Source organism: Pinus tabuliformis, chromosome J (genome assembly GCF_031772625.1).
Source record: "Pinus tabuliformis cultivar Carrire ecotype Pingquan chromosome J, CPIR1, whole genome shotgun sequence".
NCBI lineage: Eukaryota > Viridiplantae > Streptophyta > Pinopsida > Pinales > Pinaceae > Pinus > Pinus tabuliformis.
In genome coordinates this window covers 1,239,427,953-1,239,438,634 of record NC_142295.1, presented here as the reverse complement: position 1 = coordinate 1,239,438,634, position 10,682 = coordinate 1,239,427,953, and the positions used below count along the sequence as shown (strand labels likewise).

Sequence of the window (10,682 nt, the reverse complement as noted above, 5' to 3'; positions counted from 1 at the left end):
ACGTTACAGGAGAAATCATCAATAAACATTTAAAAATAAAGAGCACCTCCATATGATACAACAGGAGATGGTCCCCACAGATCATAGTCTCAAATATCTTTACTATTATGATTTCCAGTTTTAAATCTCTGTTTACACTGTTTTCCATACACACAATGTTTACAGAAATCTAACTTCAAAGATTTCAGGTCGGGAAGAGATTTACATTTCATCAATATCTAAAGACCTTTCTCGCTCATGTGACCCAATCGTTGATGCCATAGACGAGTACCTACTTCTTCCTTTTCTAACGCAACCGCTGCTTCACTAACATGAGTACTTCCTTTGAGTCTGTAAATATTTCCTACATTTTCTGCTTTCATAACTAGGGCGCCTTTAAAGACTTTCAGCATGCCATTCTGACCTGTAAACTTATAACCATCCGAATCCAACACTCCCAAAGAAATCAAATTTTTCTTCAAATCAGGTACACGTCTGACACTAGTTAGTGTTTTAACTATGTTATCATACATTTTAATCCTGATATTTCCCATCCCAGCAGTCTGACATGATACATTATTACCCATAAACAAAAAACTACCATTTACATTTTCATACGAAGCAAACCAATTTCTGTGTGGACACATGTGATGAGAAGCACCAGAGTCTAACAGCCAGCTTTCTAAACCCTGAGAGACATTACATTTAGGTGAAGATTCATCTATCATATATAATTATTCAGTAGATAAAACTTCATCTATCATACCTGAATCGACCTGATTTGCTTCCTTCTTCGGGTTATCAGATTCTTTTCGTTTCCAACAGTCTTTCTTCAGGTGTCCAATTTTATTGCAGTGCCAACATTTTGCCTTACACTTCTTTCCCTTCGATTTAGATCTGGAAGACCCCCTTGTTTTTTCTCGTCTTTCCATTGATCGTCCTCTAGCTATCATGGCTTCTAATGCAGCTGTTTCAGTACTGGATTTCCTTCATACTTATTCAGAGAAGTGATTCAAATTTCAAAGAATCAGCGGTGCTCAAGCTGATTGAAGTTACAAAGTGTTCCCATGATTGAGGCAGAGAACACATCAAGGTTATAGCTTTGTCTGCTTCCTGAATTTTAACTACATATCTGTTAATTGGCATATGAGTGTATTAAAAACATTCAAATGTTTTGCAACTTTTGAACTCTCCTTCATTCGAATACTGTACAGTTGTCTTTTCAGATAAATTGTATTGGTTAACGACTTTGTCATATAGAGTTTTTCCAATTTTTCCCATGAACCTGAAGTTGTACTCTCTTCAACAATGTTGAAGAAAACCTCATCTGCTAGGCATAACCTGATGGTACTAAGAGCTCGGACATCCAAGTCCTCCCAGTTTGAATTAGTCATGGTTGCAGGTTTCTTAGTTGCCCCATCCAATGCCTTGTGCAACCCTTGTTGCACAAGCAGATCCCTAACTTTCAGTTTCCAAAGAGTAAAATTGCTCTTACCGGTGAATTTCTCCACCTCAAATTTTGCATTCGACATCTTAGCCATTTTTTTTTATGGTTTTAGTCTTCAGTCTTTCAACTAGGGTTTATATTTTTCCTTTCTTTAAAAAAAATTTGCAAAAAAAAAATGATTCCCCCAATTCAACAGATTTTTATTTTAAATCCATTATTTTCTTTTCTTCAATTTAATGGAAAAAACCCTTTGATTTTTTTTTCCTTCAATTTAAACAAATCCACCCCTTTGTTTTTCACAAATTTTTGGAAAGATTGCTCTCAAAATTTAACAGAAATTACCCAGATCCATAAGCCAGGCCTCTGGCCGGACGCAGGCTCTATTCTGGTAGCAGTATTCAAAGACAGCGACAGACTACGCCCTCCAGCGTGGCTTCAGCACTCCATGATCTCTACTCCAGCACACACTTTCTCTATGCTCCAGCACGCAGAGGTCTTCTCCAGCACCTCCAAGCCAGAAATAGGCACAGTTCTCGCAGCACTTCTGGTAGCACGCAGAGACCTTCATCGCAGCTCTATGCATGCAAAGGGCAGTGGCTCCCATGAAGAGACAGCTTGCATCTTCACGGAGAAAATCCTCCCTTCACGAGAATACACGTAGAGGGCAGAGGGTACCTTCACGCAGCAAAGGGCCATGCACTCAATTATGCAGGGACTCCCACACAAAGACAGCCTGCGCCTTCATGCGGCAGAGCCTCCCTTTAGAGAATACACGCAGAGGGACTTCTCCTCCTCAACGTAGATGGCCTCCTCATGCAGATGGCTCTACCTCACATAGATGTGGACTAGTAGCGTACTCCTTCTCAACATAGAGAAAAAAACATGCCTCTGCTCCAGCACGCAGAGGTCACACTCTGATCCAATGCAGGGCAGAGGGTTTGGAAAACGTGCTCTAGTCTTCACGGCCTCCCGTCAGAGAATAGATGCAGATTCTGGATAGTATTGGCAGCATGCTAGACAGAGCAGCAATCTCCCTTCACACGTAGGTTTTGGACAGTACGCAGGTTCCACTCCTCGACGTACGCAGCAGGCCATTCATAACACGCTTCAATGATCCAGTGTTCTGATGCATCTCACCTCCTTCACCAGTGTCTTATGCAACGTCTCCTCAGCCTTCTGACTTAAAAAAAAAACACATGGTTTTACCAGGATTTTACATAGCGCTCTCCAAGACCTCCAACTCAACCCAACTCCTTTGCTCTAATACCAATTGTAGTTTGAATACATGAACGAGTAACTAAACAATCAAGAAAGAAGGCATATACAGTTATAGATTAACCAAGAAAGAAGGAAACTGACTGGAAAACTGAATGCACACACACAAGTAACAACACAGGATTTACGTGGTAAAACCTTGACAGGGTGTCAAGGAAACATCCACGGGGCAAGGGATTGGAATCTTTATTCAATCAATAAAAATGATTCTCCATACAATAGTTCAAGCATTCATCAGTTTTATATGAGCCTCCTCAGTTACATAACCGATGTTTCGGTATAAAACTAACTTGTTATTGATTAACATATTGTATCCAAATTTACATAATTAGTTGTCAAACATCCAACAGTGTTAGATTAATGGACAAGCCAATCATCACACAAATTTGAGGCAAGACAGATTAAGAACAATAAGTAAGCATACATAGATATGGCTTCCTATGATTAGTAACTGCATTCAAGAATCACTACCTCTCTGTATCGATCTGTAATGACAGATCCCAGAAGCTGAATCACATTAAAGTGGCCCTATATGCAAAATCATTAATTCACAAAATTCAGTATAACAATAATTCATACCACACAAAAAGAATGGTGATGAATCTGAGAACTAAAAGCAGTTATTGTTGTAGGATCTACTGGATAGCAACACTGCTCACATTCAGATCTAATTGTTATACCAATTTAGAGAGGAATAATTAATAATAATTATATATCTTATTGATCTTGCCATCTACAAAACGCAATTTCTAATGTGTCTCCTTCATTTTCTTCGTTAGCTTTTTTGGGTATCCAAGTTTTTAGGTGTTTGACACTGCTCCTACCTCTCCAATATATGGCCTTCCACTACAATGCACTACACGGCCCTACACTCCAATGAATTGAATACAGAGTCAGAGGGATAATTGAATGAACACGAATGGATGAATTAAATGGAGAAATGAAATGCACAAATGGACAACCCAGCCAGTGTTAGGGTTTTAAATAAATTTATTTTGGCTATTTAATTTTTTAGAATTTTAACTTTTTATTTTGGACTGAGTAAAAGTATTTATGAATGAATGATGTTTTTAATGTCAATGTGACTAAACATAGTGTATGGGATTACCAGTGTCTTTGTTTTTCACTTTTTGCAATTTATTACTTTCTTATTTAAATTGATGATGAGCTGGCCAAACTTTTTAATAGTTCCTCCTCTAAAAAGGCAATGCCAAGGGACCGATGTTAACATATTGTCATAACTATCCTGATATCTCTAAGAGCTTCACATTCCAAAATGAAATGTTTTTCCGATTTCAGTGCCCTAGAAGTGCAAAATGTACACAGAGTTCATACCAATATTCTTTTAGGTCGTTTCCACTATTGTGTTTCACACTGAAGTTGATGTGAGTTAGTTCTTAATTGAGCAACAGGAATCTTTGCTTTCCACTAAATGCTAGCTCCAATGCTTCTTTAGGTCTTTTCCACCATTGTTTCACACTGAAGTTGATGTGAGTTAGTCCTTAATTGAGCAATAAGAATCTTTGCTCTCCACTAAATGCTAGCTCCAATGCTTCTTCAGGGCTTTTCCACCATCCTATTTCACAAAGAAGTTGATGTGAGTTAGTTCTTGATTGAGAAATAAGAATCTTTGCTCTCCACTAAATGCTAGCTCCAATGTACTCTTTTTGTCAGAGATCACAAGTGAGGTTGAATTCCTCAACATAGTACTTATTCTTTCTACCCAACGTTTTTCCCCATATATGCTTAAGAAACTTCGCCATAACAATTTTTTTTAACTCCTTGCTATTTGAGGGACAAACATTGAGGTAGATATCCCATTTTTTCATCCATGTGTTGTTTTATCTCATCCATGTTTTATTTCTTTCAGTCACTCCTTCATTGAATATAACTTTAGGCCATCTACCTACTCCCATTTGCTCAATTCTTTTTAGATATCTTATAAGAAGCATCATAGCAATTGCTTCGATGAAAGTTGCTCCTGTTTCATTCAACATTATCTGATAAAAAAACAAATTTTTTATTTTAAACTTGTTCAAGATCAAAAACATATTTAACTGATGTGAAATTCTAACACTAGACTTTATTTTATAACAAAATTAAAATTTCTAAAACAATTTCGAAAATACAAGGAATATATTTAGAGACCTAATTATACATTTTTACTTAAAACCATGAAGTAAAGAACAGTCGATTCCAACACCAAAAAAACACCTATATTACAAAAGATTTAACTAACATTTATAAAACGGAAGTACAATAAAAAGAAAAATTAGGTGGTAGGTTCCACTGCACATAAAATTAGCAGCCTCAAAACTAAACAGGACCCTCAAACCTTATTGATTACCGTCACAAGCACCACGTTAACGATCACTTTAATTCAATTATTGAATAAAGGACAGTTTTCCAGAAAATATTTAAAACAACGGCATGAATTTTAGATTCATCACCATTTTAAACTGTCATGCATAGAAAATGATCAGCACATCTAATTTTCCCCAGGGTTTTACATCATCTTCTTTCTCTGGATGGGTTAATAGATCTATCCTAGTAGTTAAAAGCAACATGAACCAATAACCAGTAATCTGCTTCTTCATACACCGTTCTCAGCACTGCCCTCGATTCAACGATATGTACATGATATAAATAAATTTCACGATATATCCTTTTAAAATGCCATAAAATTCGGCTGCTTGCTATGTTCGTATTTAATTAACATCACCGCATGCATATTGTGATAAGTATTACCTCTATCTCCCATAATGGAGGGTGGAGGCTGTAATGGAGCCGGCTCCACCGCAAGCGGAGCCGGTAGTGGCTGACAACGGATGATCAACATTTGAATAGGAAGAAGCAGCGCGAGAATTAAGCCCCTGGTTTGATGGCAAAACTACATAGATGGCCAACGGCCTTGAAGAAGGAAGCTCCATCATCTGTTCAGACGGGTTTATCAGAACCTGCAGCGCTTGTCGGATTGATGGACGCAGCTGGGGATCTGGATGCGAGCAGGCTAGTCCCAATATTAATGCTCGTTTCATCTGTTCTTCCTCAAAATCACCATCTAATCTAGGATCGGCAGCCTCCATAAGTCTTCCCTCTCCCTAAAGTCCCCAAATCCAATCCACCAAAGTCCCCTCCGACAGTGGCGGCTTTCGCTCCACAACTCGCCTGCCGCTTGCCACCTCCAACAGAACGACCCCAAAGCTGAAAACATCGGACTCTGCAGTCGCCTTGCCAGTATAGCCGCACTCTGGCGTAACATAGCCCGGCGTCCCCGCCAGCATCGTGGTTACCGCTGGATTCGTTTCGTCATGCTCAATCAGCCTGGCGAAGCCGAAGTCCCCCAGACGGGCATTGAATTCCCCGTCGAGCATAACATTGCTGGGCTTAATGTCCCGATGGACGACTCTCTGCTCCCATTCTTCGTGAAGGTACAGCAACGCTGAAGCCAGCCCGCATAAGATGCCATGGGACGGATGCTGTGTCAGATGATGATCATGCATTCAGTCCGATGATGAGTTTCATCCCTTTTTACCATAACTTAGAGTGGAATCTGCACTGAAGCGACTCCATTGCTACTACAAGCCGCGGCGCGAACAACATCTGTTGAACGGGATAAAGTAGAGCGAGAATCAAGTGCAGCTAATGGTGGCAAAACGACATATATAGCCAATGGCCTCGAAGAAGGAAGCGAGATCAACGGCTCATTGGGGTTTAGAAGAACATTCAGCGCTTGCCTTATCGAAGGACGCAGTTTGGGATCAGGATGCGAGCAAGCAAGTCCCAAAATCAGTGCTCGTTCCATCTGCTCTTCCTCAAAATCACAATTCAATCTCGGATCTGCCGCCTCCATAACTCTTCCATGCCCGTAAAGATCCCATATCCAATCTACCAAATTCTCCTCTTCTGATAGCGGATGTTGCTCCACCACCCGTCTGCCGCTTACCACCTCCAACATGACGACCCCGAAACTGTAAATATCTGACTCCGAAGTGGCCTTGCCGGTGTAACCGCACTCTGGCGCCCAGTAGCCAGGCGTTCCTGCTAACTTGGTGGAGACAGCCGGAGATGTGTCGTCGTGCTCAATGAGCCGGGCGAGGCCGAAGTCACCCAAATGGGCATTGAAGTCTCCGTCAAGCATAACGTTGCTGGGCTTAACGTCTCGGTGGATCACTTTCTGCTCCCATTCTTCGTGAAGGTACAGCAACGCCGAAGCCAGCCCGCAAAAGATTCTGTGTCTCCGGGCCCAATTCAGATGGGGCTGATTCTGATTCTGAAGCTTATCCGCCGGCTGCCTGAAAATGACCTTGTCGAGGCTCCCGTTGGGCATATAATCATAGACAAGCAGCAGCTCGTCGCGTTCGTGGCACCAACCATGTAACTGTACCAGATTCCTGTGTCGAAGGCGTCCTATGGTGCTGATCTCCGAGATGTATTCTCGTTCTCCCTGTCTCGACCCAGCAGCGATTCTCTTCACAGCGACTAGTGTCACCGTCCCGTACCCCTGTAAACGCTCCCGAAGCCACCTGTTCCGAGCAGTTCCGTCTCGCTGAAGTCCTTTGTCGCGGTTGAGAGACGCTTGTAGGAGAACCGGTGAGGAGCATACGGTGAGCCCATCAATCGGCCCTCCATCATCGCTAGATCCCCGCTGAAAAGCCGGCCTGAAATCGATCCTGGACCTGCACTTCTTCTCCGTTTTCTACTTCTAGCGACGAACCATGCCGACAATCCCAGCAGCACGGCCCCGAGGAGCCCGATCTTCAGTCCCCGGCTTGTTGACCCCCTCTCCGACCTCGTTCCACCATTTGGGGGTATGTTCAGAGACGACTCGGGCACGAATACCGAACTGAAATTCCAGTCCAAAATACGATGAATCTCGAAAGAATTCCCGGTTGCAGCCGAGAATCCCAGGTAGGCCGATCGCGGAACGGTGCTTGATAGCTCGATTGTGCGGTTTAAGATGATCGAGTACGAAATTGCTCGATCTGCATAGGCCGCAGATATTTGCAGGGTTTTCTTCCAGCCATCGTAATGGATTTGTACCCTTATCGGCCGCCCCGATTTGATGTCCATGCCGTTTTGACCGAGATCGGCAGTCGCGTTGGATATTATGCCGTTGATGTCTATGCCGACATGGTTGTCATTCGGATCCCATTCGTTCATGAAGGTGTCGAATTCGACGACCAGCTGATTCCTTGTGTTTCCGTTTGTGGATGAATCGAACATTCCCAGAAATGATCCATAGCTGTCTGGGAAAAAGGGTTTGTCATTGAGGACCATGATGAAGGCCAGACCATCGCCATTGAAATTCTTTAGCCCGTCAGGAAGAGTGATTGTCTGAACGAAGATGGTGAAGGTGGTCGTAAATGTGGCTTGTTAAATTTGTAATTTCAACAGCGCTGGTCAGTTTTGGAAAACCGGCCCGGTCTCCCCGCACCACCATTGGCAGAAGGCGGTATCCGTGAAGGAGGCCCCGACACAATCAGGACGCGCCACGCGTCCCTTGTACAAACACCAAAACCGTCCGCTCCCGGAGATTAAAGGTCGTTTTGTTTGCGCGACCTTGGTGCGCGAATTGCGTTGGATTGGATCGGGTCAGGAGGCTCAGATCTGCGCGAAGCTGCATGGACTTTAACGACCGGGCTCGACGAATGAAGTGGCGACACGTGGCACCGAAGTGACCTCAGCCGACCCCGCCCGCGTCAAAATGAAATTTTTTTGGTGTCGTTTTGTGGTTGACCGCCGTGGAGGAAAAGTAATGGTTTTTATGGGTTTTACGTGGAATTAGGTGGCGGCCCGTTTAATGTGGTTATGGGGCATTCGTCCAAAATTTTTTTATATGTTTTTATATATGGTCATGTAAGCTAGCGTGTGTCAGTGGACCTGGTTGTAGTGTGTATTGTGCCTGCGCACGCAAAAAGGTTTTAGTGTGTGAGTGTGGTGGCTGTGCTGAGTGTGCATGTAAATTTTTCTTATGTCGTTGACCATTGTAACATGAGAGCTTGTTGGGAGAAAAACATAATAGAAAAATGAACGCACAGCAGTGCGAGTAAAGAGAACAGGGAAAACAATGTTGCATTGTGCCTGCGAGCTGTAGTATTGTTCATGAAGAACAAAGGGTGTGCCTGAGCGGCAGTATAGTTCATGAAGAACAGATGGTGAAGAGCCTGCGCGCTGGAGTTTTTATGAAGAACAGAGAAGTTGTGCCTGCGCAATAGTTGCATGAAGAACAGGCAAATGAATGCACAGAAGAAAGCACAGCAGTGCTGGAAACATAACAGAGGCAAACTGTTATGTATTGTTGACCATAAAGAAAACACAGGAACAGCTTGAAGCTGTTTTGTAAACACCCACAGCAGTGGAAGACCAGAAGTGAGAGAGAGACAGAGTCTCTCCAGTGAATCCCTCTCTGCGCAGAGGATGAAGTTTGTAACAGTTTTGTTTTTAAATCAATAGAAATGTTTTTATGGCCGTGTAATGCACTGTTATGAGTCATTTTGTTTTTAATAGCTTCCCTGTGCAAAGATCCTGGAACAAAGGAAACAGAGCATTCGCTCTGTGGTATTTGTTTGTGTGGTTTTGGTATTTTCCCCATTCAAAAAATACCCCACAGTAGTATCGGAGCTAGTCCAGGCCCTTTGAAGACTCAAAGAACCTGAAGGAAGGTGTGGTTGCAGCAGTCAAATTTCTCCAGCAGTGTAAAGTTTCAGCCAAAAGCATGAAGGTATTCCTCAAGCTTTCCTTTGTGTTACTGTTGAAGAAACAGTGAGTGGCCAGACCGTGATGGGTGCACGGTAAAGAACCCTTCCGATGCTGTTATACATGTGATAATATGGGTCGGAACCGGATGTAGTGTTCGGCGATGGAGTGAGATCGATGTAACCGCCTGAAGAATTATAGGAAGCATTTCCCATGTATATCAACTGATTGCTGTTGTCGTTGCCGAACGATGGGAAAGAGAAACCTGTGCTATTACTTCCATGGGACACGATAGCTAGGATTGGAAACAGAAGAGCCACAGCACAGAGCTCCTCTTTTGCACCTACCATTGAAGTTACACCAAAGAATGAAAAAATAGTTGAGCAGAGTGGCCAGTTATTTGTTACCAATCGCTACGGATTTGCCACAAATTAAAGCACAGAAAATGAAAGTGCCAGAAATTCAAAGAAACAGCGATTGGCACGAAGGGAGACTTTGTCTTGATGGATAGAATTTCAAAGCACGATGATATGAATATGATATTTCTCATACTAACCTTGAAAATTTCAATGGTGAATTAAATCATTTCACCAAAATCTACAAAGAAACAACAGAAATCTGACTAACAGAAATTATTGAGATATAGCGATAAAGGAAATTCTCGGGTGCAATGAATCAGGATAAATCCGTAAATTGCAATGGCCAGTCGATCAGGATAAATCCGTAAATCAGGAAAACTACATGTTCAGGACAGGACAATTCTCATAAAGAAATGAAACAAACCCTTTGCCGAATGACGTGCAGCCATCTAATGTACATACATGAATAATAAAGATAACTGTAAACTTTCATACCTATGCACTGATGATGAAGAGCTGAATTTATCATTTATACCTGTACATTGATTATGGAGAGCTGAATTTCCCATGGTAACTGCAGAAAAATGCCCACTTTTAAAACTGTCGCGTGATCTAATTGGTGCCGAGTAATGTTTATAATTGATGTGACGTAAAGACTAGTCTCATAGATCATTGTCAATACTGGTTAAAGTTTGGTTTGTTTTAAATAATGTATTTTCAATTTCGTTTTGTGTGGGGCTTATTTTGCTAAGTTATTGTCAATGTTGATAGATGCTTGTTAATTTGAAATTATTTTTACAAATAATATATATTTATTAATAAAATATATTTTATTTTAAAATTTAAAATTAAAATATAAAATATTTTAAATATGTTTAATTTAATTAAATTAAATTTATTAAAAGATTTTGATTTTGATTTGT

General features: G+C 41.6%; 1 pseudogene; it reads right to left on the bottom strand.

Moving 5' to 3' along the window:
* Positions 1 to 5,229: 5,229 nt before the first annotated feature.
* Positions 5,230 to 10,096, bottom strand: LOC149231665 (L-type lectin-domain containing receptor kinase IX.1-like; annotated as a pseudogene).
* Between the last annotated feature and the right edge of the window lie 586 nt (positions 10,097 to 10,682).